The following is a 27,821-nucleotide window of genomic DNA, read 5'->3' on the forward strand; positions in this document are numbered from 1 at the left end:
TAAAGTTGATATAAAATTTCCCTTTTGTTGCTTGTTCTCATGGGAGCCTTACTGGGATCTCCAGTGAACAAGGCTAGAAGCTATTTCATTTTTGTGCTTTAATTCCATATAAGCATGAACTTGCTTCTTTCAGAGGATGTTCACAGAAGGATGAGATGTCAAAGTCTGTCCTAAAACAGTTGTTAGACCCCTGACAAATGAAGCTGTCTGACACTTGACAGGCTCACTGAGTGTTGCCTAACACAGGAACCTGTTTTATGCAGGACCAGGGTTTGTTTTTTTCCTGTTTACAGAAAAGTTTCAAGTAAAATTTATGGTTCCATCTGGAGTTATTATAGTTGTCCAGCTTTGTTTTGAATGTGGATCTGAAGTAGAGCCTGTGTTCAAGTACATTTATAGCTTCCTTATGGTAATAGAGTGATACCACTTGTCTCTGCAGATCTTTTTATATATCGTGTTCATTAGCCCTTATCTCAGAGTATTACTTATTCCTTTCCAAAGATCAAAACAGGCTTCTGATAGTGAATTCCTTTATTTTTAAGAGAACTCAGAAAACAGTCCAAAGTTTTTGTCTGTGCTTTTGTGACAGAAATTCAGATGGCATTAGCATGTAGTGTGGAGTGCAAAGCATGGAGAACGTGCACGACCCCTCAATATGGTTGTTAAATCAGGTCGAGTTTGTGTTTGCCTAGTGCTTGGCTGATCTTGGCACTTGGCTGACAGCAAGCTGGCAGGGATTTAACCTGTGTTAGGCATGAGCAATGTTTGCTCATCTAAGGGCAGGAAAAAAGAGTGACAGGTTGTTTCAGCTCCTTCTGCTGCCCTGGTATGGCTGTCATGCTCATACCAACCAGCTCCTGTGGATTGTCTGTCATGCCTTCCCATGAAGGCAGAGTTTTATGCCTTCATTTTAAGAATTGCCATTTTAATTAGTCCCCTTAAAGGTTATTTTTTTTCCTCTTATCTCACAGCTCCATCTACTGTTGGTGCACTTGGTTGTGTTCAATCTCCCTCTTCATCTTCAGTTTTCTCTTGAATTGCCACACACAGCAAAGAGCTGTTTTCACCTTTTGTGCACTCTTTCTCTCCAGTACCTTCTTTGTCCTCCTTGGTCTCCCCTAGATTTCTCTGCTACTTCCCTCTTGCCCCTGATTCACTTCCAGTGCTGTGAGCACCACCATAACACTTCTCTGACTGATAATTTTATTAGTTACTCAGATGTCTTTGGGTCACAGCCTGAAGACTGCTGCATGAGGGAACTGCATGGCAGATGCTTAACATCTGCTGGAAAAAGCTTCTTATCTGTGCACACATCTAATTGTTTCCCCTAATTCTTACTGTGTTATGTTCCTGTTACTGTAACAAACTTGCCTTGATAAGTGCAATCTTAGTTCACCATTTTGAAATGATTTCACGGTTTTTAGCCCATCCCTTTGATGGTTTCATTGTCCCATTTGCTTCTTCCTCTTTTGGCTTCTTGTACATCAAACATCAGCTGCCCTTTTGTACTTCCAGGGCTCTTCACCTTGATTCCTAGTGGCTGTCACCCTTGCTCTGTTTCTCTCTCTGTAATAGGAAACATACTCTCACTTTTGATAAGTCCAGGACACAGCCCTTTGTTGTTCATTTTTTCCACTCTGAACTCAAGACCTTAATATTCTTTTTGCAGCCTCTTGCAGCAAAAGATGCCACCACAACATCTGATGAGCTGCCTCGATGTATTTCTTCTGTTTCTCATAGAAAGTCTCTTTTCTATAAACAAACCACTGGTTTAGGGCTCTTGTGCAAGAAGCATTACCTCACAGTTTCCAAGGTGCCTCATACCCCTCCAGCTTAGCTATCCAGAGTATCTCTGGCAGCATTTCCCATGGGCTGTTTGGGACACGGAATGACTTTGGCTCTGATATGTTACAATGCCAGACAGAGTAGCATTGTGGCCTATGACTGCAGCTCTGTGAAATACAGATGATACTACCAGGGCTAAACATTTTAGCTGCAATAGGGTGAAACCTGGCCACATAGGCCAGATGCTTACAAGCCTTAGGAGTGGATGTGCAGGAGGATCACTGTCCTCCTGTTTTGTCATGCTCATGCTCTGCTCTTGTGATACCAGTCCCCTGCTGTTGGAGCCTGTCTGTTACTCATTCTGAAGTGAAATCTTCCCAAGTTTATGTTACTTGTCTAAGGAAGACATGAAACACAATTAAAATCAGCTAGCATTTATTCTGGGGAGATATAAATGTGGCAGCTCTGCTCAGCTGCTCCTTTGTGATGATTTATTAATCATTCAGGATGCTTTATGCATGTTAAAAGCTGTCCTGGCATGGTTGCAGTGGGAAATGGCATGCTTCATCCAGAGCTTCCAATGCCTCATCCAGAGCTTCCCACACCACCAGCCATGATTGATCTCTTTCTGTGCAGGGATATATAGCAAAATGTTTCCCATGGAGGATTTAACAGTGGCGTAACCAAATCCTGTTCTGAAGTGTTTGTCTGGATACTGTACTTCTGTGGACTATGGGAGGGGTGTTTTTGCAATAGTGAGATCTAGCAGATAACACCAGGTTTTACACTGACCGCCTTGTTTTATTGCTTCACAGAAGGAAGAGCTTCCCAGCACATCACTCTAATTAGACCTCTGTTTATCCATCCAGCCCAGAACTCCTTTGTAAGTTGCTCACTCCTAAACTAGAAATCACAGTTGAGTATCGTGCAAATGTGGTGCTGATGGAGTCTGTCCCTCTCTCAGTCCATCAATTCAAACTTTTAGTCCACTATTGTATGACTCTCAATCAATTGTGTGTGTACATATATATATATATATAGGTATATGACTTGGCTTCACATATTTATCCTGTAATTAGTATGATGATTAGGAGTATCAAAATTACTCAACAAAAATTACTTCAGCATGTAATTTCTAGGTCTTATGTGTTTCACAGCAGTACTGGCTTATAATGTTTTAAAATGTCAACCCACCACCACCTTTCTGTGGAAATGTCAGACTGTGAACCTCATCAGGTGCCAATTTTATTCTTAAGAACAGAGGAAAACACTCACACGCTTTTTTGTACTGTGGTGTATTGTGGCTGGTACAGAGACATGAACAACTGGCTGATGTGGGAAGGAAGGTCAGGGAGCTGGTATTGTCACTGGAGTCTTTGTTATCTGATCCAGTAACTTAAGAAAGCCAAGACCCAAAAGAGACACCTGGAGGGGGCAGCTTGGGGAAAAATGGGGGGCAATTGTATCATGTGGGGCAGGGGTTGTTACACTGGGAAACTGGTGTCTGGCATGTTCTGCCATAGCTGACAGTAATGTTATTTCCACACTTAGAGCCTGTACAGTTTGTGAGAGAGCAGTCACAGGTCATGACGTGTAAATGACCAGCTTGTGAAGAGGAACTTTGTGAAGCAGCAGTAGAAACACACCTCTGTACAGCAGGGCTGCCTAGGCAGCTGCTGGGATTCCAGACACGCTCCCAAAGTGCAGCTTAACAAAGCCATAACATAGCTTTTGGGCTTTCCCAGCTCTTGTTTGGTTCATGTGAACCTCAGTAATTGTCATGACAAAAACAGGCCAACAAGAAGATCAGCCAAGAGTTCCATCCAGTTCTTGCCCTTGCTAAATGGGGGACTTCTCCATGATTGAATTTTTAACTCTGTTGCCACTGACGAGTGTCACGAGTGTCACTGGCACCCGATGAAACTGCTGAGTGCAAAGCCTGAAGACTAATAAGAAATATGGGAATCAGTGACCCACATTTAGAAGTACTTTTTTTTCATCCAGAAAATCCAATTTTTCAAGCCCAATGGAAATTAAGTGTTCCTCTAGACAATGCCTTGTGGTTTGGATGTCTTGCTCCTTAATGTGTACCTGTTGTGGGAACCCACTGCTATGATCTCTAATCTATTACATTCTCACAGAGAAATGAGGATGAGGTTCAGTGATAAACTGAGTAACAATGACTACAAGGAGCCAGTCTGCTTAAATGCTGTCATCTGCAGGACCAGTGTCACCAGGGGCTCTGGATTACCCAAGTGAATCTCATAGTGGGCAGTTGGGAATGTTTCAGTCTTTTTCTCTGCAAGCTGTTCTATGCAGAAAAGTCTACACATAGTGAGAGAGGAGAGAGTACTACCTTTTACAGGCATTGCCTAGAATTGCCTTTTTCAACCAAAATATAGGTTTAGATCCAGGCCAAACAACTTGTATTGTCTCATCTCCTAATCTCAGCTCCATATTCTCCATGGATATACCAGAGTATTGCTGTATCTTGGCTTTCCCCTTTGCCATTGCACGTGACTCAAGTGTCACTGTTAATGCCTAACCTGAATCTGTTTGTTACTAATAAAAAAACAGGCATTGGAACAGTTGAAAAATGTTACCATTTTCCTGGAAAATACAGCTGGTGCTGGGCAGAGCTTGCAAATGCAAATTTGAGAAATTGTGGGTGGATGTTGTATTCCCAAAGGGTGGCAGAGTTGACAATAGCATGGCAACCGACAAACAGCAACACAAGTCATTTTTGGCATCCATGTGGGGCCAAGCAGAATACATGCTGTTCAGAAATCAAGTGGATAATGAAGTATTTGGCTATGGCAGAACAATAATATCCAGGCTGTCCTGGAGTTCAAAAAGCATTTGTATTGTTCTAGAGCTGCAGTGGTGCTTTGGTGCATGTGGGTGCATATATGTGTGTGTGTGTGTGTCTCCTAAAAGAAAATGAGTCTCCAGTCATTTAAGCTTTAAAATGCCAAAAGTGATTAGGTTACCTTTGGACTTAGTTTTAAAGTGCTCTTTGAGAAATATAAATAAGTATTAATTTTAAACCAAACCAAGCTTCAGCACTGAAGTCCAGTGATCCTGTGACCCAGGAAGGCTCATATTCATCAACTGCATTTGCTTTCTGTAATTAAACCTTATGATGTCCCTGCTGGCTTTGAATATTTTATGTGTGGCTTGGAAGCTTGTTTGAACCTCTCTTGTAGTCAAATAGGTTTCTCATAGCAATCCTGAAAGTAAAAACCTGCACATGAGGTCCTTGAAATAACAGGTATTAGAGAGCTTTTTTTAATTTTAATTAAGTACATAAGATTGCACAGTGGATGAGATCTGTTTAGCACAGCAGCTTGCTGGAAGCACTGAGAATGAGAGCTTATATTCAATAAGCAATTATTTAAAAATATAGAGTTCGTTTAAAACATTTCAACTGTTGTGTCTGGTGTTCCTTGTATAATAAAATGACACAGTGCCTTTACAGCAATTAATGAAATCCTGGTTTCAGTACATCCTGATGCTCCACTGTGAGCTGCAGTGTCAGGGTGTTGGTACAGCCAGAGCTTTTGCCTCACAAAGATACATATGTCACCTTTTTAGATGTTGCCTCTTTTGGTCCTCAACCTGTTTCATAAATGCCTGGAAGTTCAGTTGTCTTTTGTGAATTTTTTTTCTTTCCTTTGTCTCCCTGCTGCTTCTGTTTGTTAGTGTTAATTGCTGTAAGACCAGAATGAGACGTCTTACTGTGGAGAGGACTGGTAACAAAAGCAACCAGGTCGTCTTGTGTGTTACAAAAACTTGAGTCCTCCCTCTGTGAAATTTAACATCAGTTGCTACAAAAAAAAAAAAATTACTTGCCCTTTCATTCTGTGCTTCAAGTTTGTCCTACCTTGATGTTCTCTGCTACAGGCAGTGTTTTGTATTCTGTTTGCTGAGCTGGTGAAGTCTGACTGTTTCATAAAAGCCTCTTTGGGAGAAAGAACCAAGCAATTTCTCCTTCATGCTAGCAGCAGTGTTATTAAGGCTTCGTAACTTCTTGCTCTCAGAGGTAGGAGCCAGAGAAAAAGGAAGGTGGGCCAGACTTTGAGAATTAGAGGGGAAAAAAACCCCACAAGCAGCAATTTATTGCTCTAGCTCTAATCTAATTTACTGAGTCATTCTTCTGGTTGAAAGGTTTTGTATTCTCATGTTGCACTGTGATTCCACAGTTTTGAGGCCATCATAAAAATGAAGGGAGGCCTGGAAGAAAATATCCAGAGACAGGCGTGGGCAGCAATCCTGCTGCTGTCTCTCCTTGGGCACCCATGGCTTCCAAGGGTGGAGTGTTAGTCAGAGTAAGCAGATTAGATTATGTATCTGTTAGCTTGGTTTCATGTTGTTCAGAGCTTGTTCATATGAATTTAGTAAGTTGATTATGCAGGGAAAACTCATCAAGAAAACCATTTAACACACAAAAGTACTGCTTATTTTTTCTGAGAAGGAAACTGCAGAAGAATATTCTGAGAAAAGTGGAGTTCCATGCTTGATCTGGCCAGGTACACTCCCCTGGCTATCACCTCATGGCCACCATTGGTGGTAGAATCCCTGACTGGGCCTTGTATGATCACTGTGTTATTGGATGGATGCTCCTTTAAGAGTTAAACCCAATGTTTGTTGCTTCTCTTCTCTTTGAGGCAAAAATCCAAACTGCAGAGGTGATATTACATTGTCAGCAAGTAAGTGCAAGGCACAGCATCCACCAAACTACAAGGAACTCCCAGTGGGAGCAAAAAACGTGGCTGTCTAGCATTTGTTTTCCTCTCTTGTGTTAGACAAGCTCTGTTTGCTGGCATCCTGTTGACTCTATCCCTGTAATCAGTGGTGAGCACAAAGACTGGGGAGTGTATTTGGCTCCCACACAGTGAGAAAAAGGTGAGAGCCTGCTGTGCCACATGCTTGTAAAGCTGGCATCATCCAGGCTTCAGGTTTTGGTGGATTCACTCCTCTTTCCCCAGAACTTCAGTAATAAGGATGTCACCGTGCAGCTGCCTTATTACTCCTGCTTGTTACTTGGAGAAGGGTCAAAATCCGAGAGCGTGTGGCTTTGAACACATCAGCTACTGGCTGAGGGTCCCAGTCCAGCATCTCATTCATCAGATGTGTACCCCCTATCCTCCTTTCCCTCATAAAAGACTAAGGTATTCAAAGGGCCTGACACTTGGGAAGCATGCAGAGGGGTGGTTGATGATTAACTGAGGCTTGTCCTCAGACCAGTGCTAGCACAGTCTGTGTCCTGCCTTGCAAAGACAGAGAGCGCGGGATCGTGTTTTCTCAGTTCTGTCTCCTGTGACACACGACAAAGCTGCTGTTCAGGGTTATATTTATATCTCCTTATGAATTGATGTGACATTGTGGGTCTCTAGTGTTTCACTTAGCAGCTTACTCATTAACAAATGAACTCCTAAATTCAACAGAGATGGTATCAATAAGTCAGCCAGTTCTGCCTAGTGCACATCTAAATGCTGCTGAGATAAAACAAGCAGTGAAACAAAAAAAATCCAGACTCAACAGTGAACCTGGATGTTCTCAGACACCAGCAGTGTTACTCCAGCAGGTGAAATGCCGTGCTAAGGCATTTCTGTTGTACCATATGACCACAGTAGCTAAAAAAAAGCCATACTGAGAGCCCCCAGGACTTGATTGGGTTTGAAAGTGGACAAATACACAATAAAAGAAGCTTTCTGCCTAGAATAGAAACAAACTGTGATCAGGGGATGACTTGAAAGAGTTAAAGTTGGGAAGATCAGAGCTGAGGAATTAAGAGTTTGTTGTTTTTTGTTTTTGTTTTTTTTTTTTAAATGTCTTAAGTACTTGCAGCTGTAAGTGGAGGTAACTCCTTGTAAGACTGTTGAAAATGAATCAGTATAAATGTCTATGTATTATTTTATTTTTCCCCCCTTATTTTCTTTTGCTTCTCTTTGTTTTATTGCTCACATCTCAGAAAAATTTATGCCACAATTTATTAATTATCCCCAGAAATTCGTAACAATGACTGAATTACATTCAAGAAAGCAAGTTTTCGTGCAGCGAGACACTTGCGGCTATGCAAGTCTCAAATCTCCTTTTTCCAGATTACTTCCTTGATTTTGGTCTGTGAGAAGTCTAATTGTTTATTTAGCTGTGTAACACATGCATTTGTATACACCCAGGCAGTGTGTTTTCCTTGTAGAACCAATTTGTGTACGTGGCTTCTTGCCAAGGGAACAGCTTTTGTGACATTTAGGATATCTCTGTATCTCTATCAGTTTAACTCAGCACAAAACTCACTTCCAGAGGACCTGTTTGCTGGGTAGAATATCCCTGAGTAACTGCCTTGACCCTATGCTGGGGACATCAATCACAGAGAGTGGCTGCATTGGTGTGGAGAAGGAGAAAGAAAAACCCAACATGACCCATCTGGTTGCACTCCACTTAAAATAGACATTCCCATAATGACCCCCAAAAGTAAATTTTAAAAAAAATACCTTTAGAAAAATCTCTTTGCTTTGCCCTGCTCCCTTCTTGTAAGGGGATAATGCTGTGCAGAGATACAGAGGAATTTTAGGAGCCTGGTCTCCTAGCTTTAATCATCTTCTAAAATTCCATACAGACCCATCTTTTGGGTTTATTTTTTCAAGTCTACATCTTATTCTAGAAGTAGGTAATCTTTGAATCTCTGTATCTTAGCCTCAACTGGAAAAATAGTTCACTTTGTGTATGTTCTGATTGTTAGGAATGAAAGCTCTATTTCAGAGCTGCTGCAGGAATTGTAACTCTTCAGCTGTGCTCACTGGTAAAAATGTACAGCCAGAAAAATGAGATATAAGATCTTTTGCTGGACTACTTTAGAGTTGATCTGGGATGACAGAACCTATTTCAGGCCAACAGTTATTCTAAGGTTTCCATGGAGATTAATGATGTCAGAGGAGCAACATCTGAGTGCAGTTTGCTAGAAAACAAGGCTATAACGTTATAGTGGAGAAGTGAAGTCTTTGCATTTTTGTAAACTCACAGAATAGTGAAGGATGTTTTCTCAGTGGATTGCAGTTTGATTTGTGCTGAGTACGAGCTGAAGTAATGCTTTTTGCAGTGTGGTGCTTTACCTGCAGTTCACCTCAGTGCTGTAAGTGATGATTTCAGTACCATCTCATGTACCTTCTGTTTTTAGCTTCTGTTGCTGTTCTCCTCACCTGCATATTTTATGCATTCTCGGATAACTTTATTAAACTCTCTGGCATTTTTTACCTGCACTGAATTGCCCTGTCTTAAGGGTGATGCCCAGGTTTTCCTGTGAGCATATTTGCAATGCATGAGCATCAAAATTAGAGTAAGTTACAGCTCTGCTGAGTTTTCTGAACTGGAGGAGCTGCCACGAAGGACAGTAGGCAGAAGCCAGGGGAGAAGTGGCAAAGTGGGAAAATACGAAAGGTTAACAGAGGCATAATTTAAAGCTAAAATTTGACCCTTGGGAATTTGAAAACTGTTACCATTACTTGAAGTTTTATAAAGATTAAAATACCACTCCACTGTGGAGAGATTACTGACCGAGGAAGTGAATGTGTTGGAGTCAGTAGTGAAGGCTTTGCATTTTTGCATGAGGCTTTTGGAATGGGAGGGACTGAGAGACCTGAAGGTACCTTGATACCACTGAAATTCTGTAGCTTTTTAGTGATTCCTGAATGAGAAGCAGTCTCTGCAAGCAGTGCTGGTTCCCTCTTATTACCTAGGGTTTGTTTCAGTTCCATAACTGCAGTTTTGCTATTCATTATTTGAGGGATCCTTTTAAAGCTGTTTGCCAAAACATAAGTCAAGAAGAAGTAGTTAAATTTGGCCAGTTTTTCAGAACTGAGCAGAAAAGGGGGGGGGAAAAGCTTGTTCAAAATAAGAAAAATGGAGGGGAGGAAAAGTATGAAGATTTTATACTTATGTTGAATTCAGTTTTATTACTAAATCACTTGTTGCCTCTACAGAAGCAACTTCCTGTAAAAAAGGTGCCCATGAATATGTGCACATGTATTGAAGAACAGTCAGATTAACAGTAATGATGGTAAACAATGCCAAGGCTCTGCTTTCCCTGTTTTTGTCAGAAGATTATTAAGCAGAAAACAGTCTTTTCTGGAGCATCCCCTGTGCTTCAGTCAGCACACTTGGCTCTTGTTTCTTAACTATAATTGCAACAGAAACATCTTTTGTGCAAGGGGAAGCACCAGGCTGTGTAAACTTGCTTTTATGACTTGCACAAGTTATCAGAATGTACTCGTATTTTAGAGAACTTATTTTTTTTTTTAGAAAGCAAAGAACCTCTGAGCTCAAATCCTTTTATGTCTGAGTTCAGCAGAAAAGGACTTATTTTTTTCCCCGAGGCAAGTTTCTGAATTCCTGAAATGCAAGGCTTTCGCAGCGAGAGAATGGCCCTGCTCTCACACAAACCGACTGACAGTTCCTCCACGAAATCAGGACAAGTTAATACATTCCACATGTTCTCTGCCCCAGTTTTTTCAAATCGATTATTTTGAAAAGCTAAGTGAGGCTATCTTTATTTTTGCAGGAAATGCTTGGTGCCATTAGGCAGCGATGCTGTCGAAAAGAACAAAGCTGGAACAGCTTTTGGTAATGTCCTCAGAGAAATGGCCAATTGCTGTACAAGTGATACAAACAGGACTGTTTGTTCTCACTGGGTGCTGAGCACTTGAAAATTCACACACTTCATCAGGAGCCTGAAAAGGAGTGAAATTCTTTTGATGGCTGGAATATTGAGCCATTTTGAAGAGCTGTATCTGTGATACAAATGTATGACTGTTCCACAGTAATGCAGATTACAAAGGCTTGACGATTACCTGGAGGGTGGCAGCTTCTGTGTGTTACTTGATTCCAAAAAAGGGGAACATTTGTTATGGGATTATGTCCTATGAAGCAGTACAGTCTTTTTGCAGGTCTGGGCATAGCAGGTTGACAAAGTTTCATACTTGGATAGCAGGAGTTAGTGTGGGAAGTAAAGCCTGGGTGAAACAGTGACAGGCTGGGATCTTGTTCTTGCCATTTCCTGTGAGAGACCAAGGTTTATTGAAATGTTCTGTAATCCACAGCAGCAGTGAAGCCCCTTTGTGTTTGCTAAATGGACAGAGGAAGTTCAGAGTAGAGGAAACTTAAGGAGAAATAATATTCTTCCATATGTTTTTAAGCACATTCCTTCAGGAGAATAATTTTTTCACATCTACTGAGTCATGCAGATGGTTGCATAATTGATTGATGTTTTATATGCAAGTATCCTCCCATCCATCTATATTTTCCCTTCAAACAATGCCTTTTGACTCAGTTCCCTTACTGTCTTACCATGTTTGGCAATGTTTTGGTATGCTGAGTTTACTTAACCAAATACAAAGTTTACTTAACCAAATATAAAGTAACAGCCTGAAAAATACAGAGATAGGAATCACTAAGCTTGCAGCAGAGCATAGCAACTCCTTTAATATTGCTGTAAAACGGAACAGTCAGATATCTGTTTCCACCTCCTTATGTTGTCATGACCTCTTTTCTTTGCCCATCGTGCCTGTGGCTTTGGCAACGAAAAAACCTTTTGTAGGTACAGACTTTTACTGGTGGACTGTTCAATAGTGGGAGGAACTCTATGCCTAGGTCATATTGAGCAAATTTTTGTCTCTCAAAATTGATTTCCCTTTCCTCTAAAACTGGTGTTGGAAAGGCAGATGCCTAAAGCACAAAGTAAAAAGGACCATCAGACCATCTGCCACTAAGCTGTAGCTGTGTCAGACCCTGGTTTGCAGGAATAAGGAGGGGCTCTACTTGTGCAGGAATGAAAGCTGGGGGTTCTCATGTTGGATGCCTCCCATGGCCAATCTGTGGTATGAGGCTCATCATTTCAGTTTTTCACTTCAGAGGCATAAATATGCCCCCTCGATTCCGGCTTTTATACATGGAAGGGGATGTTTGGAAGTGCACACTCTGCAAATAGCTGCACGGCTGACTCCTTGTTTACCCTCAGCATGAATGTCTGCAAGCTGAGCTTTGCAGGTGCAGCCAACACACAAACATATTTCCCACGCTCTTCAGCCATCCCATCACTTTCTAACAGGGCCCTTGAAGTTGATATCTGATGGTCTGAGGGATTTTTTTTTTTAATCAGCTTTGTTTGCCACCATAACACTGTTTGTTTGCTGCAGGAGTTTTCACTTTTAGGATCGAGTAATTCACTTATCCAAGATTTTTGTATTGCCTATGGCATGAAGAATAGTAAAGACCAAAAAGTTGCCAGTTCTTTACATGCTTTTAAGAAAGGACTGTCTTTAAGTAAATGTTGTTTGATTTGTGTTTTGATGTAGCAGCATAATGTGTCTTTATGTTCTTCAGTTTATAAAAATGACTGTTTTGCTTCTGCATGGGAAGTTAGTAAAAAAGTTACCTATTACAATTTTTTCCATATTAAGACCTTTGAAGGTGCTCTAAATTATGCAGACAGAAAGGTCTCTGGCTCTTACAGTTTGTACTTATAAGGTGGTCAAAATGTTATTAAGTCAGTGATGTTCAATCTGCATAGAAAATCATCCAAGTTTGATTAATAAAAGACTGTTTCTTGTATGCTCAGAGTTTTACACACAAACTCTCCAAAGATTTTGAATTAGTGAGCATGTTACAGCTTCTCCCTCCCTTCCTTTATCATCGTAGTGCCAATATTGAGATAGGAAAACGTTAACCCTATTTCTGCTGTAGAATTGCAGTGTAAGCAGGACTGCCTGGGGCAGCACAGGACCTACAAATGGGAGACTGAACCAGGGTTTGAGCTGAATCTTGGTAGGCATTGCCTGGGAGAGGAACCTCCTGCCAGATAAGCAAGTTGTAAATGGCTCACAAACAGTCAAAGACAAACAAGGGTGCCACAAATTGGAATAAATTTTGGAGTCAGAATTTGAAGGACACAAGCAACTTGTATTTGGAGAGAGGAGGCAAGGGGTGAGGAAAGTGTGATGATGGTCCAGTCCTAAAAACATGGCTCTGTGTCCAAAGCTTGTCTGTTTTCTTTTTAGCTGTTCTCATTTACTTACTGGGCAGTTAACATCTGTAAATGTACCTCACCTCAAGTGCTGTTCCAGTTTGATCAGCTGAACTTCACTCAGAAAATGTGGCACCTTCAAAACTGCTAGAAATACATGGCTTGTATATGCAATGGATGGGTTTTTATTTATTTAAAATCCATGTGTAGACATCTCTTTTTTGAAGTCTATGGGAAAACAGTGAAGAAAACAACAGGGCCATGTGAGGGAATTCCATATTTGCTTTTGGCATTTAATTTCCATGAAGAGGAGGATCCTGTTGACGCAGAACATTTCTTCCTTTTTTTTTTTTTTCCAATTTGAAATGTTATGAAAGCATTAAAAGTTAGTTCCTTGTTGTCAAGACTCCAAAATAGATGTTTGGGTAGTAGATTAGATGTAACGTTTGTGTAACTTCGAAAACAGCTTTGGGGCTGGTGTTTCATTAGCATGCTATGAAGCTGTGTCATCAGAAAGAGTATTATTTCTCAAATCATGTTGCATATACAAAATTAATCAACCCACAGTGGTTGAGGAGCCATGTGCAGATCATTAGTAATATAAAACCAGAGGAATGTGCAGTTATAACTTGTTCTTCTCTGTGTAAAATATGGTTCATTGTACCTGAGGTCTCATTCTTGGCTTACCATGCTTTTACCATTGCAAACCTCGGAAGGAGATGGCCTAAAACTGGAGAACTGGAGTTTGGGAAGATAAAACATCAATACAGGTTATTTAAAAACGAAACCCCTCACCTGCACTGTCTGAAAATCTGGAGAGATAATGTTTACCACTTGTAGGAAATGACTTTACAATACTCCTTCTCAAAGAAAATTGACTGAAGAAATGCTTTGGTTTCAACTTCATACATTCTTTTAAAAAGAAATTATTAATGCAACAAATAAGTTGAGGCCCAGGCACAGCTCTTCCTACACAGTGGTGATCACTGCCTGCAGGGTGCTGTTTCCTGTAGGAATGTAAATTGTCCCTGTGAATGAGGTTGCCACGAACAAGCAGTACTTGGTACCTGATAATTCTGAATTGTTGGGCTTGGGGTTGGTGTTCCTTAATAGATAATTAGAGAAGCCTGTGGTATTTCCAAGGGCTATCCCAGCATCCATAAAGCCTGTGTGCTGCTCTGTTGCACATAAAGCAGCTCTCCTTAGTTCAGCTTCGCCTGCCCTGGTACTTCTGCTGGTCACAGTCGCAAAGAGAGTTGGATAAACCCAAGATTAATGCCTATTTTCCTACAGGGAAGTTGAAATGAGGGCTTGATTCATTGCTTCTCCTGATCCAGCTTTTGCAGTCCGCTTAAATGGGAGAGTGATTAGACTCTTTGTGAGGAAATTACATATTTAACTGTAAAATTGCAGATGTAGCTATTTTCAGAAATCTAGCTGCCCATCCATGTGCAGCTAAAAATGGCTTGTCTTGCCTCAGACAGAGGGATGACATGACATGCAGGATAACTGGCCAGTCAGGCCAGGCTGTCTTGCCCCTTCAAGATTATACTGCTGGAATTCTTTTAAATACCGTTCTGCCCAGAGTTCATGTAAATTAGCTAATTACCAACCTCTGCTCAGGCTTCCATGAGTGCTGAATAGTGCAACAGAATGATTTAATTTCCCGAACATATTCTCTTGGCGCTTTTGCATGCGGAATATGTTGCTCTAAAGCATCCCTTGATACTGGATCCTTGGCAGTGCTCCAGGAGGAGTTCAAGTTAAAAACCATTCAGCGTAATTCAAGGGTTGGTAAACCTAGATTTGCCACCTTCCCTGCTTCATATAATTTTACTGTCTGTAATGTGGGCTTCCCTCTTCTCTTGCAGGAGATGATCTTGCATAAGTGTTTAAACTGTGAATCAGGGATTACAGCTGGCACTGGCTGTGCATATGATATTCTCTGGGGTTGAGTAATTAAACTGAGGTGAAGTGATCATATGAATCTTAATATTTGCAAATTCATTACACTTGAAAAAGGACTGCAGAGTTCTCAGTTACATTAGTCAATGAGTGTGATTGTCTTGCACTGTAATTTTCAGCTTTGCCTTGTGCTTACTCCGAAATGCTTGCTGCTGTCAGGGACAGGAGTGGTGCACTTTAATTTCCCATTGAAATTGTTGGGACAGGGTTTGTATGTTGGGTACAGGAACATTTTGACTGGCTGAGTGTAAATTATTTAAATCACAAAAAGTTTTGGGATGTGGCCAGGCTGAAGCTAACAGGAAGAGGAATTTCATCGAGGTTCTGTTTCTCCTCAGTAGCTGGGTCCAAATCCTGGAAACACTCTCAGTATGTGTTAACTCATTAATTTTACTGCAACTATCAAATAAACCTAAATATAGGCATAAGCACTGGCAAGTATTAGCCAGCTAATTCTATTAATTGAAATGCTGATGTCATTGAAGATTCCTTTACCAGTAGCTGCATTCCTTAGCTGTCTAGATACCATTATAAAAAAACAAAACATGTTTTAATCCTCAGACAAGAGGAGTAGTGTCTATATATTATTTATATAAGCCTTGGCAATCAAGAGGAAGTTGTAGATCAAGTAATTATGTGTTGTTGATTGCCTGTCTCTCATCTTACTACAGTGTTTCAATGACCAGAGATGTCACAATTTCAAATTGAGAAAATTGATTTTATTTTCATTCTCTTTAGTAGTTAAACAGTAGTGTTTTCTCCTTATAAAATAGTAGACACAGAACACAAGTATGCACTGGAAGTTCTGAAGATCAGTGTGTTGTATGTGTTTCTTTGCTTAGTAGAGATTCCTTTTGTGGCTTTCAAAAATCATGGATTAAGACCCTATTTTAATTCATTCAACAGCATCAATCTCATAAATACCTGTATAAACAGAATATCCTGCTCCCCAAGACACAGAGTATTTGCTAAGTGAAACTACCTTAGTAAATGTAGTTAATCCTTTGTAAGTATTTGTAATCATAGTATTGATGTTGTAGTCTCACACAAGTGCTATAATTTGTTTCAGTGACCCAAACATAGTAATGAGGATTGTGTGGAAAAGTGCTTTGGTCCCTGGTTTGTTTTCTATTTTAAACAGTTAAAAGCATCAACCTGGCACCAAACTAAAAGTCAGTGTATTATGCAGCCCTTAAAGATTCGTGTCCTTTTTTGGGCATCTTTATTTTTATAATAATTAATTTCAAATTAGACTAAATTTTTAAAGAGGAGAATTGTTTCAAAATTGTGTAAACTGGAAACTATGTAGCAAAAACATCTACCACGTTTCTTTCAAATTTGTAATGGCCTATTCTTTAAGCAAAATATTCCCAGCCAAGTGGCATAAACTGGGATGTTGGCTTTTCAGGAGCACTTCTGTCTTCTGGCCCAGCATGGGCTGATATCTTTGCTGTCACAGCCTGCATGTTCTGTCATTTCTGGCAGAGTCTGCACATCTGAATTCCTGATTATAGGTCATACTAGAAATCAGTATTTTTAACTACTGCTTATATTTCAAAGGGAAAAAAAAAATCATTTGAAGTACTGAACTCACTAAAACTCTTAAATTAATACCTACTGCTGAGTTTTCCAAGAGCCTGAAGGGAACGTAGCTTCTCTAGGTGTCTTCAAGAAATACAGGGCTTAATGTAAATCCAGTACTAAAGGTAATGGTCTTGCCTGTTTTGGTTTTGCTTTTTTTGGTGTTGTTTTGGGTTGGGTTTTTTATTGTAGTTGTCCCCATGGTTGGGCACGGTACCTCAGAGGAAGTGTGACGAACAGAGATGGTGTGATTGGAGCAGGAGAAAAGAGGAAAGATTGAATGAACTGGGATTGTTGAGCCAAGCAACAACAAAGTCTTCACGCCCACGCTGCCAGTGGGATTTTTGGTTGCATCCAGCCATCAATCAGAAAACCCGATGGCAGCTTATACGTGTTCAGTGCTGCTTTTTGTCTTTTGACTTTGACAGTACCTGTGTGTGTTCTCCAGGGTTCCTAAGGGACAACCCCTCTGGAGCAGCAGGAGGCATTCACCACGTGCTCTCTTTTCAGCCTCTTATCCATGCACGGTGTGACTCGTGAAGGGCAGCACCAAGAGCAGTGTGGCTATTCAGGAATGCCTTTTACTGGAAACTGAGAAACTTCATTGCCTCGAGAGTTTGTTTCAAATCTGCCATTCAAAACCATGTGTAATTCAAAACAAAAATTCCCAGCTGTGCTAAAAGTGAGGCAACCTTTAGCTATTACATATTATCTTGAAAGTACTGTACCCCCTTGTTTTGCTCTCTATTTAAGGTTTCCCTTGCCTAAGCTTTGTCTCATACTGTTCATTTCCTCAGCGGCCATTGGATGCAAAACTCCCTGATCCATTGAATATCAGCCCTACACTTATTTTACTGATGCCCATTGCTGCTACTTGTCACAAATGTAGTGCCTGGGAGAGTAGAGTTCTGCTCTAAAATCAATGTTCTCAATATTATCCTCTCTGAGACACCCTGTTTGTTGCTGTTCAGCAGACATTATCCAGTATCCAGTCTTGGTACCTCCCTCTGTGCTGTGAGGTACTTTCAGGTTCCCAGCCTCGTCCAGATCTCTCTTGTACTTTGGGTGAGAACCGGTGGGATCTTCAGGCCTCTCCTGTAGATCCATGAACAAATCTCCCATGGAATGTTCTTCTCTTCCATCAGCCTTCTGGAGCTCTTGCAGTCAGACTTGGTGAACTGCACCAGACAGGTAAAAACACCTGTGCTTCCGTGAGCAGCAGTATGGAAGTGTATTCCCAGCATGGTTGCCTGCCTGCTTGTCAGCCAGCAAAAGTCTGGACTATGGCTGGGGCTCCAAAGGATAGTTCATTTTTTGGATGCTGAGCTTTGGTGAAATGCCAGCACTCTACAACAAAAGCAAGGATATGAAAATTCATGTCTGAATCCAGTATCTTAACCTTAAAAACATTATGAGGCATTGTCTGCTGTGTTCCTCTGCTTTCTACAGGATGCTTCCAAGTTTCCACATATTTTATTACTTATTTTTGTAAGTTGCAACATTAATTTTTCCATAAAGTGACAACCAGGCTATGAGGTAGCTGAAGCTGCCTGTCCTAAACACTGTGTGGAGTGAACATGTTGTCAGCTGTCTCTCTCATTAATCATCTTTTACATTAGATCATTATATCAGTTGAATAATGTTTAGACAGATGACAATCTCCAAAAATGATCATTGGAAAACTGATTGTTGCTTGACCATGACTTTTAAATACTTAAAGAGGTTTCTGCAAAGAGAAGAAGGAAAATCCATGTACTGTGGTGTTTAGGGTAAGAAATACAGAAATATTGGAAGTGAGGATTATTTAAAGTTGGAGAATCTTTGCCAGGGTGCAGGGTAGTGAAGCACTGGAATAGATTGTCTGCAGAGCTTGTTGCCTTTGGAGCAGTGAAGGTGTTTATGTGAAAATTAGTCATGTCTATCACAATGGAATGGGTTTGGCCCTTCCAGGACCTGGAGTAAAAGACTTTTCTGAGACTCCTCCTGTTCAAGGATTTAATGTTGGGTTTGGGCTTTTGGTTGTTGTTTTGAATTTAGGGTTTTTTTCTGGTTTGTTTGTTTGTTTTTGTTTGTTTGTTTGTTTTTAATCTGCAAAGAGGCACGGACCTTTCACAAACATCTTTTATGAAGCAAATGTCATGATTTAATTTAACCAAAAATGTTGAAGTTATTGTACATTAACATTCAGAGATCTGCAAAACTGCCTGACATTAGATATTTACTGACTTAATTTGATTTACTGTTTCAATCACTTATTAAAACTAACATCTGTGTTCCTTTGCTCAGGACTATCCTTTAGAAACTACTAAATTTTGCACAAAAATTTAAATATCTTTAACAGAATAATGAGGTGTCTCAAGGCAGTCTCTGTGCATTGAAAAATGCAAGTTTTATATGTATATTATCTTCTTGTATATATATATATGTATAACTGTGGGTGTCTATATATATATATGTATATCAAAACTGAAAACATGCTGTTAAGACACGGGTTATTTTTGAGTGTGGTTGGCAAAACATCAGAAGACAAATCTTCCTGATTACTTTGGATCTTTTAGTCACTAAATGTTGAATTTAGAATGGCTTGCTCCTTTTATAGAGAGAAATAATTTGAAGTAAAACCACCCAAAAGGCAAGATCTTATCTAGCAGCAGAAGCTGTACTTGCTAATGTTTCCAAGCATGTAGAGGACAGCAAGAGTTCATGCTGAAAAAAATCAGATTAAAATGAAGCCTGTATTTATTCTTATGTGGGGTTCACCACTGGTCACATCTTTTGCAGCTGACAGTCATTGATGTCCCACTTGATGACATCTTGATATTGAGTTTAATCTGTCCTTTTAAGTCTGCCCAATCCATTTGTATTGTTTCCTTATGTTAAGAGGTCACAGCAAATAGGAATAAGAGTTTTTCTGCCTTTCATATGACTGAAGCCATATTTTTCAAGAAATGACCATTCTGGTAAAGCACTCACAGTAAGAGTATCTAATAAAGGTGATTTAATAGAGGGAATTACAAAGCTAAGCAAAGTTTAAGTCTCACTATAAATTACAGATTCCTCTGTAGTATTTATATGGTGAATATTTGGGATGTATCTCAGGAGAAGGGTTTTGGATCCAAGCATATTGAAAGCTTAGGATAAAAATGAAAAACCCTCAAACTGATGTGAAAATACTGCAGATCCTACATGATGACATGAAGAATTTTACTTTGGCTCAGCTATTAGCAATGAATATAACTTTTGCCAGCCATGATTGAGGAGTACCAAAATGAAGTAGAAGCAGGGTGCTTATCTCATCATTAGCTTGTGTGGTAGTGGAGCTCTGTTGGATATTTCTGCGGGGACAGTTCTGAAAACAGATTGGGATAAATCCTGGGATGACAAGAACCAATAATATATGCTTCATACTTGGAATGAGCTTCCAGGAATCCCTGGAATAGTTTGGTAGGTACTGTGGTGGCTGGGTCTCTGTGACTCTCAGAAAACTGATCTTATAAATGAGTCAAAAATCACAAGAAAATTCTTAGTGAGCATTTGTGATGTTCATAGGAGTGGACTGGGAGACTCAGGTAGAATTTTGCCCTCAGGAAGAAGATGGCAATGCTCTGGATACCTTCTGCAGAACCAGACTTTGAGTGACTGAGCCAGGCTTTGATGTGGTTTTGACCTCATGGTCCTTGGACCAGGTTTGCAAGTGTATTTAAACCTGTACCAAGAAATGATTCACTGACGTTCACAGGAGGGTGTGAGTTAACTGAGTCTCAGAGGTGGTTCTGGCCAATTCACTAAACTTTTATTGTTATATCCCCCTGCTCCTGTGGGAGTGTAGTCCATGGTTTTTAAACCTGGAGATGGAGTAGCTGTGTCCATCTAAACGAGCAAACTTCTCCCAGCTGGCCAGTTGGGTACATTTAGGTTGTTAACTGAAAGCACAAATGTAGTCGTTGTGCAATGTCAAATTAGGTCTTATGGTGAAAATAGACCTTTGATATATAAAATTAATACCATTGCACATCTGGAGGGTGAGAAATGAAATTATTCTCTTAGGTCATCTCTGTTTTCTGTCATTCATAGCCTTTTTCTTGTCTGTGAGAGGGGTCTGTTTTTCTGGGGAGCTTTCCAACCACCTGATGAACAATGCTGTGTACAATCAAGTTTATTACCATACTAGAATTTGATTTTCAAAGCCTGAAGAGATGTAAAGAGGAATTTTCCCCTTCTACCTCTTCATATTCCTTTGGATCTCTTCAGTGTTTTTTTTCAATAAGACCTAAGCACAGATTTTGTCACTATGTATTGCTATGAAGCAGAAGAATATTGTGTTTGTTACACAAGAGTAGGAAATGAAACAAGTTAGCTTTAATTTTTCTCCCTGCTTTTTGAGGGGAATTATTAAATATGACACTATGTATCTGAAAAGTACACATTGGGTGTATATAAGAAGAATTCATCACCAGGAAGAAAAAGCAAAGTGAAATGAAGATATTTTACATAAGATCACCTTGCTAATCTTTCAAAAAAACCCCAGTGTTATTTCTCAGCACCTCTTTCACTAAATTACATTGTCCAGTCCTGAAACATTTTTCTTCTTTAAGATACAAAGAAACAAGATTCTGTGATGTTAAAATGGGATGAATGTGCCATGTATCAAAGATTGTGTTCATGTAATTAATTATATTTAAGCAAATTTATTCTGACATTGTCCACAAAGCACAGAAAACTTCCTTAAGTACTTTCAGTTCATTCCACCTGAATTCCTCACTGTTCTTGTTTTCTGCTTATTATAGCTGGTTAATATTGGTATTAGCAATATCTGTACCTGTTGCCTTTTCTTTATTATTGGTTATGTGCAAGGAAATAGCCCCCATGGTCGTGCTTAGCAGAAATTGAATCTCTAGGTTCTGTGTGTTTTGAGGTAACATTCTATTTTATTCATCCTCCATGAAACAGACAATGCAATTTAGTAACTTACTAGTAAGGCATAAATTCTAATTCATCACTTGAGACAGGAAGGGTGCCTCCAAGTCCATTATACTGATGAGAAACATCTCTCAGTGCCAGAGCTTCCAACTCTTCATGCAGCCTGGGCTCTGTGAAACAGTGCACACTAAGTGGTCAAGGAGTATTCAAAAGGAAGTCACTAAAAATTGTGTGTTTGAGTTCATTTATCTGTTTCTGATCTTAACAATATTTCAGAGGCAATGAAGTCACATTTCTACGTTTTATTTGTTAATCGTGTCATAGTTTCAAGCTACACCAGGTGAGGTTCAGGTTGGACATGAAGAGAAATTTCTTCACAGAAGGGGTGATTAAACATTGGAATGGATTGTTCAGGGAGGTGATGGAGTCACTGTCCTTGAAGGTGTTTAAGGAAAGACTGGACATTTAGTGCCATGGCCTAGTTGACAAGGTGCTCATCAAACAAAGGTTGGACTCGATGATCCCCAACGTGATGGATTCTGTGGAAGATGGATGCAGAGATTCTTTTTTAATCGTGTGCTGTCCAGGGCTTTGGGAGAAACAGAAAACTTTGTGAAAATTGTGATGAAGCTGAGTGTCTCACCCTGGCTGATCCTCTGCCAGCAGAATGCTTAGAACTTGCATCCTTTGCACCTCCCAGGTGTCCCACTGTCCCACTTCTCTCTCCCATTGTTTATAGCAGAGGGACTGGACCCTTCCCTGAAGTCAACTGAGCAGTTTTAGGTAATTTCTATATGTTGACTGTCATAATTTACAATTGTTTTCTTATGTCTTTTACAGAATAAGAAAAAAAAACTAGGCTTGTGCCGTCCGAGAGGTTCTTGAGATGGATCACTTGACTCTGGCTAGAAGGCTGTTTACATTGAAGCATTGCTTGAAAGGCTTGTGGGATTCTCTTGGGTCCTCCCTAAGCAGTGGTGTGTGAGCTGAGCATAGGTCAGAGTCAGTGGGGAAAAATGCATACTTTTCCTGACTGAACTTGCTTCAGTTTCTCGAGTTTCAGTTTCACCTTAATCCTTAAAAAATGGATTTATTGAAGAAAACTCTCAATTTTAAAGGCTACAGTACAAACCCAGGGTCTGGGTTTCACCCAGGCTTTGCTGAAGTAATCTCACCTTGTAGTGCACCTGCCTGGAGAGGCTCATAGTTGGAAGACAGAAATATATTAGAGAGCTGTGTTTTTACTGTCTTGATGTGTTACAGAGGCGCAGGTACTCATTTTCACAAGATATAATCAGTATTAGAGCAGTGCTGCTTGTGTGGAGTAATTTATGGAGGATTCAGTGACTGCAGGCTGTTACTCTGAACAAAGACAAATGTTATTGGAGAGTCTTGGAGAATATTACTGCAGTCTAAAATCATCTCTGATTGCTTCAAAGATTGCTTTGTGATATTGCAAGGCTTTCAGCCAACCTGTTTTGAGTGACTGAAAATGTGCCGTGGAACAGCATTCACACTGGAGTGTTGCAGCAGAGAAGGTATGGTTGCCCTACATACCATAATGGGTAGAAATTCCCAAGATCCCTGGGCAAGCACTAAATGAGCTGGAAGCAGCCCAGCTGTAGTAATGTGGAGCTGTGTGTGGCTGAGAACCAGCTCAGTGAGGTTGTTCCAGCACCCCACTGAAGGGTTGAATAAAACACTTGTGCCATTGCAATCTGAGCTGCTTTTTGTGTATCGGGGATACCTGATCTTTGACCAGTTTGCCACTGAGGGACCACCTTGTTCCAGTTGGAAAAATGACTTAATTCATGCCAGAAGATTTCTCTGTGTGAACAGAATGATGGATTGAGGTCTCACAAGAGGTGAGCACAAGAATTCTCTGTGCTCTCGATACAGGAAAATGGGGATATCTCCTAATACCCATTAAAAAACCCCAAGCAAACAAAAACAACAAACAAGCCACCAAACAACAACAACAAAACCACCTTAATTTTCATACTTTTTTTTGTTTGTTTTCTTCCTTAACATTGACTGAAATTTTGAAGACATAAGCACATGTTTTTCAAGAATATTTTTGTAAACAACATCAAGTAAACTGGTCTTATGGCCTGTCATCTTTAGAGCGGGTCTCTGGGGCCCTGCCTGAATTTGAGCTGCAGGGGTGATTGCAGACTGGGTGGTGGCTTTGCTCTGCAGTGTGGTATTGCTGATGGGACTTCGTGTTCCTCAGGTTCAGTTTGCAGCACATGCCCAAGACCACAGTTCTCCAGCATGGCTGGAGATCTTATTTATAATTGCGTCTTTTGTTACTTTTGAGTCTTTTGGTAGTTGGTGTATCAACTTGGTTTATATCCTGACTTCACACTTCTGCTCCAAAACAAAGGCACAACTAAGAAAGGCAGGTTTGGATAGAGCTGACATTATCTTGTGCCTGACAGGACTCAGTCTGAAAGCAAAAGGAAGTTTGATTTCTCTAATTGTAACAGAGTACTGTCCATTATACAGGCTTGAAAAGAGCTGCCTTTATTCCTACATCTGATAGTTCTGCCACAGTGATGGGTTTGCCTGAGTAACTTATCCCTTCTTATCTTGTGTGTGAATTTGGATTTCCGACAGAAAGTGCAGTTTCTCTGCTTATCACATCCAGCACCTGCATGATCTTGTGTTCAGCCTGATTTTCAAGTATTGCTATCCTGAACTTTAAGATCAGGTGGTTCTTTAACCACAGCTTCAAAAACAAACTGAGTATAAATTTTGTCCATCTTTTTTCTGCTCAATAGTTCTGCTATCTGTTTCTTTGTGTTCAATTTATTAATATATCACATAAATAAATAAATAAGTTTTTAAAAATGTTTCAATTTGCCAGCTGTGGCAGCTGTTGGCTGTGAGTTTGCTTTTTAACATTACAATAAGCAAGTTCCTAAATGGCTTTGCAACCAGGTCATAATGCAAAGCTTGTAATCCGTTGTAAAATTTAAAGAAGCAGCAAACTTGATTGAGAATTGGTAGATTAGACCAACAGCCCTGACGGAATGAACTGCAGGGAATCAAAGCTGAAAGTATACTCCAAGTCAGCCAGTTCTCAAAATCACAAAGGTCTTTCCCAGTGCTGTGTGTGAGACACAGTTTGCTGCCACCAAAGAGTTGGTGCTTTTGCTCCTCTCAGCCACATTCTGCCAGTCTGTCCTTTGTGCTGGTCACAACTTCACTCCTGTGTGACTGGGGCATAGTGCACAAAACCAGCAAAAACTAAGAGCTTTCCACCACTGTACAGAGGTGAACTGGGTGAGCTGGGATCACTCGGGCCAGCAGGAATGGGATCATTGAAAAGGAAGCAGAAGCAAGGGGTTAGGACCACTCTTTTCTGTGAGGGAGAGTTGGATTGGTTCATTTTATCATCTCTGATCTCTCCAAAGGGGCTCGGTTTTTTGCTGGCACTTCTGACTGAGCAGCTGTGTTGCGTTTTCCTGGGTTTTCTGCAGTTGGGTTACTCTGGTTACCTCTGATAAGTGATTGCCTCCAGCTCACACTGGTAACAATTAACTTGGGGACAGTGATGTCCACTGCTCTGCCTGTTTACAAAGCTAATAGGTATCTGTGCCCCTAATGTTGGTTAATCAAGAACACTCTGAGGTGGGCTCAGTCAGTTCACACTTTCTTACACACAAATCTTCACGCATGGTAGTTTGCATACAGCAGTGAGCAGTGTTATTGATTAACCCTCAACCAGCCCCTTATTGAGATTTTGGAGAAAACAGCAGAAACACAACTTTGGAAGGGAAAGATGTAACTATAAAATCTGTTCTTTGTGTTTTTGTGCCAGCCACTTCTGTTTCAGGGAGAGCAGTAGCCTCTCTATTCCCTGTGCTGCTTTTATCTCCCATCCAAAAAAACCTTGCCAACAGCCTGGTATCTCAGTAAGCACAGCCTGGTTGCCTTGCTTTCAGAAGGCCTCTGCCAGCTGCTCAGCATAAAAAATTTGCAGACCACTCTTGGTGTTACTTGGGATGGAATGGGGCTTTCCAGAGAAACACCAGCTGGGCCTATTCCCTTTTCCCTCCATGTGCCATTTCACTCAGATGCCCAAAGGACACAAGCATATACGGAGCAGAGAAGGGATTTAATTCAGCAATTCCATGGTTATGCAAAGCACCTTCTGACATGGATGAGGACTGAACAGACACAAAGACTGCAGGAGAGTGTGCGGACAAAGGGGAAGATTTGTTGATCTAAACCCTTCTAAATGTTAATATTTAAGAAAATAAGCAAAAAAACTCACAGTGTGCAACCTTCCTGATGCAAACTTTCAACTTGTACAGGTAGTTATTTCACAGAAGATTCTTTTTAAACATTGGCACCTTGCTCAGTCTATTCTCCATTGTATAGTGGAGCTGTATAGTGTTCAAGTGCTCCACAACCAATAAAATCACCTTTCCTGGTGATGCTGAAAAACCACATTCTTGCTTTTAAGAGAGGGAATATTCTGACTTGCTCGGCAAAAATGGTATCTTAAGGGGAATGGAAACAGAAATGCTTGGTGGTGGGTCTGTACCTTTACTGTGCAAATGCTTTTGCCCACAGTTTTTTTTAATGAGGAAAAGTTGTTTTCCTGCAGAGTATGGTCAGTTGCTTCTTTTTCGACTCCTTTGACTGGCAATGCACTTTATGGTCCAATCACAGAGAACGGGAGTTAATTAGAGTCTTGGATGGGGATTAAAAGCATTTTAAACAAAAAAAATCATCCTCAGGATGTTAGGACTTCTCTGGGAACAAATAGGGTACAGGAAGATGGGAAGTGGGACTTTGATGCGTGATTTGACAATCCAGTTGTGGACCGTGCCAGAGTGATGTTTCTGTCACATCACGCTGTCCTTTAATTCTTTTGGCAAGTTTTATTTCCTATGGGAGTCAGCTACAACGAGTGGTGTCCAGGGATAGTGTTTCTTCTCAAGCTTTTTCCATGGTATGCAGCTTAGTTCCCAACATGCAAGTCACACATGCTGACAAGAATCAGATGCACCTGTTCCTTGACCACGACCCACTCCAAAGATGCAGATTTATAGACCCTAAAAAGAAAGGGCTGGAGGGTGTGTGCCAGTTGAGCTGGGTAATTTCACTGCCAGTGATATTTTTAGTATAAATTGTGTACTTGCATCTAAGTTTAGAGTGATTGTAATTACGTTACAAGTTTTGTTATACAAAAATAAACAGCTGCTGGAGATTGAGAGCAACCAGAAAGCATCGGATGCACTGATTCACATGTGGTAATGCTTTTTCTAATGTGCCCATTGGGTTTTCTTGTCTAAACTCTACCTTTGCTCCCTGCTTCAGCAAAATGTCTTTCTCTTTATCAACCTCAGCAGGACATTTTTGGTTATTTTTCTGCTTCTCTTGTTCACTGGACTGTGAGAGGTGCTCTGTCACCTTCTTTTTCTCAACAATGCCTGTACTTTGATTAAAACCTCCAGATTTTTCCTTGCAAAGCAGCCCTATACTGTATTGCACCTATATACTGTGTGTATATGCCTCAGATTTCCCTGGGGGGGGTTGGGTTGTCTCTCAAATCTCAAGATTTGTGGAGATGCCTGAAATGCATTTATTGAATGTATGCAGAACGTGTGGGCTGCAGAAGGACGGCATGTGCTTACCCAGAAAGCAGCAAAGGGGTTTGCTAGCCAAGGGCAAAGAACACTCTTCTTTAAGCTTTCAGTCAAAAAGCAGTCTAGACATTTTTATCACATTAAACAGTCTGAAGCATTTAATAGGTATGTGACAGAAAAAAAAGCAGTCTGAACTAGCTGACCAGTTTTCTTATGGGAGAAGCCTGTTGGGCTCAAGCTCTTATTCCTTATAATGGTAAATATTATGGTGGAAATGTTTAATGGTGATACACTAAGCAGAGCTGGTTTTAGACATGTAAAAATGTAACCTTTTCTTTCTACAGGGTCTGCTGTGCAGTGACACTTCTCTTTGTTTTGATGGACAGTGTACTTCACCAGTGTGTGTGCCACTTGTTACTGAGTTGTAGGTGGCCAGGGTGGATAGTGGCAGCATTAGTTAAGCACCACTTAAGAACTCTCCAGTGCATCCAGCCAGTGCAAATGGCAAAACATTTTCTTTCTGTCTCTGCTAGGGTCCCTTTTATCAATTTTTAGGATTTAACTAGTTGCATCTGCTGGTTTTCATTGCATCTGGTGGATTCCAAACAGACTACTCTTTCTTTGGCCTCCACCCTTTTGTCTAGGATAATTTCTTTCACCTTTCCAGACCTTCCCCCATTCATCTCTTGGTCTGTCCGCAGCACAGGGAAATGCTGAACTCCCTGTCTCCGGGAGCCCTGCCATTCCCACTCCTGAGCTGTCACAATAAATGACCCCACTGCTACTGCCTGGAATGCTGCCACTGTTCTTGCCACTTCTCTCTCTTTTACCCCCCACACATAGATGTCAGAATTTTGTTTTGTTGGTCTTTCTTAGTGTATATTCCACCCTGTTCCTTCCTTTCCAGCCATATTGCAGAAAGCCAACTTCGTACTTGGAATAAACTC

At 40.6% G+C, this 27,821-nt stretch overlaps 1 protein-coding gene across 6 annotated transcripts in view; it reads left to right on the forward strand.

Annotated features, from left to right (window-relative positions):
* The window catches only part of PLCB4 (phospholipase C beta 4), a 188,133-nt gene that overhangs the window by 64,181 nt on the left and 96,131 nt on the right, over window positions 1-27,821 (forward strand). The window contains exon 2 of one of the 6 annotated variants that reach the window (XM_027653843.1): window positions 2,601-2,668. The exons of the other annotated variants lie outside the window; for them this stretch is intronic. The gene's annotated coding sequence lies outside the window, so the exon portion shown is untranslated. The remainder of the gene's footprint in view (window positions 1-2,600; window positions 2,669-27,821) is intronic. 6 annotated transcript variants of the gene reach the window in all.

The sequence above is a fragment of the Corapipo altera genome, unplaced genomic scaffold, assembly GCF_003945725.1.
Source record: "Corapipo altera isolate COAL_440 unplaced genomic scaffold, ASM394572v1 70, whole genome shotgun sequence".
Classification (NCBI taxonomy): domain Eukaryota; kingdom Metazoa; phylum Chordata; class Aves; order Passeriformes; family Pipridae; genus Corapipo; species Corapipo altera.